A 3,449-nucleotide genomic window follows, 5' to 3' on the forward strand; every position below is an offset into this window, starting at 1 on the left:
GGTGTCAGAGGACCACCACGCTCCGGTTGCTCCACTTCTTTCCCACAGGGGAACCGCAATGTTTGTTAGACTGCAAGAGTCCTGAGGCACAAGGTGATGGTGGATCCCGCCATCGTGATCAAATCAATGATGATTGATATGTATATGGCTGCAACTGCTTTCCAGGTCTCAAATATTATAAAATGATTGATATTTCTTCTTTAGTAACGTCTCATTCCACTCATTTAAAGTGATGGTTAAGTCATAGGATCAACTATAGCTGCTAACCAGGTTCATTCATCCGAGATCCACCAGCTCCAGATGTGCTTCTTAGCGGCTCATTCTGACCTCTGACTTCTCACAGAAAAGAAGCCAGTTAAAGTTTTTTTTAAAAAGTGTAGTATTTCCAAATCTCCACAACGGTTTTAAGAATTCCCACCGTCCCATGAACGCTTCACCGTGTCAGAGGCATCCCGTCGGTTTCTGGAGGCTGAGATGATGCTGCGGAATCACTGCTGCACGGTACCAGGGGAAAGCAGGGGGGTTGGCGGGCTGCCTTCTGCCATTAACCTGTGGAAGTATTAAAATAATATGAAGAGATATGGTCTGAAACTGTGTGTGAAATATCAGCAGCGTGTAATATAAAAGGACACCGGTGTCTGGTTTAGTGTGGAGGAGCCGTGAAGCAGCCTCAGTGAATCACCGCTCTCAGGGTGATAAGCCTGGATAACAGCGACCTGCAGCCCGCAGCTCACCACACTGTTAGGCCTCATTCAGCCATGTTTTACTCTATTTTACCACTGCGTGTTGTTAAAAATAACATAAAACATGTTCAATAAATGAGAGAATTTATCGTTGATAAATAGCGTAATTCTCCAAATGTAGCAAGTGTTAATACTAACGGGAGCTGTCAATGACAAGCGGGCTACAGAGGCTCAGTCGACGGCTTACCTTCTCCTCTCCGGTCGGCCTGGATGGATGGAAACGTCGCGGTGTATGAGGTGAAGGGAAGCCAGAAATATCGCCGTGCAGCTCGGTTGTGTCTGTCGCTGATAATCCCGTCTGGATTCCTGCTTCAAGAGCCGCTTGTTGGGACGACTACCATAATGAAGCAGCCCGTAGGGAAGCTAGCGACAGTGACGCCGAGTGATGCAGGTGACTTCCTGTTAAAGAATATCACAATAAAAGCTTTAAAACTGAACCGTCACCATGTAGAAACACAGGAGGTTACTGTAAGGCTGGATGTTAAAGAAATGTCAAGTTTATCTGTAATAAAGCAGAAACTTGTTTTATAATATAAGATTATTGTTAAATGAGTCAAATGCTCATATATTTATTGAAAACGTATTTATATATTGGTGCTACAGTGTGATGTAATATCTGTTTTCTGTTTTTTCCTGTCCTGTTAGTATTACACTATAACTGCCACTCAACTGCTTCATAAGATGCTGTAAATATAAAAAATATATAAAATATATATATATATATGTATATATTATTGTATATATTATTGTAATTATCATTTTTTAACCTGACTGAGTAAACCGTATTATGCATGTGGACCTTGGGCCTCTGTGGGCGGCAATAAAGTCTCTTGATTCCGAATCTTTATTCTAACATTTTCTGTTAAGGGTTTGTTAACAGACTTTTAAAAGCTTTCCAGCTGTGATCGCTCCACAAACACACAAAAAAGACAAAACTCTCCCAGACATTTGTAATCATATAGATACAGTACATTTACAACAAAGTTTGATTCACTTATATCCTAGGAACAATTAGCTTTTTCTATAGAAATGTTATTGTCTGATTTATATCTCACTGACACTGGGTGGATATTTATTCATTCATTTATATTAGATGTATAATATAAATAATGCTAAATATTGAGTTAAAGGTTTGAGTTATAGAGAAGTGGGAGGACCATATAAGTACATGTAATATTTATTGATGTTGTTCATTTATGTTTTTTATGTGAATGTATTTATTTACATTTTGCAGTATGTATATGTTAACTGTTCATTTTATTTCATATTCTTGTTTTGTTTTGACTTATTTGTTACATATTTAAAATAAATATAAACATGTATATAAACATGCTGTAAGACGTGTAATAAGTAGGTAGAAGAGAATAAATAATAAGTGAAAATCATCTGGATATTAAAGTCATGTGGTTCATGCAGAATATTTAAAATTCTTCCTTTAGGACTTTTATTTCGAAGACAAAGTGGTCACACTTCCTGTACGTACTTGAATAACCGTGTGTAACTTGATGGCTGGGCTGACTGCGCGGCTCTGATTGGAGCAGACTAGAAGGCAGAGTCAAACCCTGTCAGCTGGTCTGGAGTCAGTTTCCTCTGTTACACTGCTTCTGATGGACGACATTTACAATAAAAACCCGATCCTGGAGCTGCTGCTGCGCCGGAAGTGCAGCTCTGACAATGACACACATTTTGATATAAATAAATAAACCAAGAATGATAACAATAAATAAAAAGAAAGAAACAATAAAGACGCACTACAGCTGTAATAATGACAATAAACAATATCATTTATTTCAGAGAATAATTTCAAAATAAAGGCCAAATAGAAAATAGAAGATGGAGCATCTTCATCTTGACCCCCCCCCCCCCCCCCCCCCCCCCCCCCCTTCCTCCTCCTGCCGACAAGATCTTCCTGTTCACGTTGGAGGAAGTGATGATGGAAGTGTGCACGGCTCACAGGACTGCGCTGCATGCAGTCCCAGTGTAGTACTACCACTGTAGTACTGCTTCACTGCCTCTGACTCATTATATATATATATGTGTGAGCGCTAACATCTGGAGGAAGATGCAATAATAACTACCCATGAAACAGTTAGTGTGTTTTATGACTGAACAGCTGTGAGTTAAAAATGATGTCAACGTTGTTGGGAGGATGACATCATGATGTGAGGATGACATCATGGTTTGGTTTCATCTGGAGCAGCAATAGTTTTGTAATGCTTCTTGCTTTTTATGTCATCATTTGGATGATGAGTCATACAGTCCTGCTCACTATTATTGGCACCCCTTCATTTTTTGCATAACCTGTACAATATCTTCAGAAATAAATGGAAATGTACCAAATTTATATCAGGATCTTTTAATTGGAGGTCCAAAGTAATTTAACAAATAAAATTGTTATTTCAACTTACATATTGTAATTTCAAAGAAGAAACAGAAAAAACTGCATGTGCAGCAATAATAGCACCCCTCTTTAATATCTGGTTGTAACCCTTTGGCAGTGATGACAGCCTCCAAATGTTTCTTCTAGCCATCTATAAGCTTCTTGCACTTCTCAGCTGCTATTTTCTCCCACTCTTTCTTTGCAGATTGTTCAAGCTCTTGAACGTTTGCAGGTTTCTTTTCCCCTACGGCAGATTTCAGCTCATACCAAAGATTTTCAATGGGATTGATTGATTGATTGATTCCGCTCTAAAATTTCTTGATTAT

The sequence above is a fragment of the Scomber japonicus genome, chromosome 2 (assembly GCF_027409825.1).
Source record: "Scomber japonicus isolate fScoJap1 chromosome 2, fScoJap1.pri, whole genome shotgun sequence".
Lineage (NCBI taxonomy): Eukaryota > Metazoa > Chordata > Actinopteri > Scombriformes > Scombridae > Scomber > Scomber japonicus.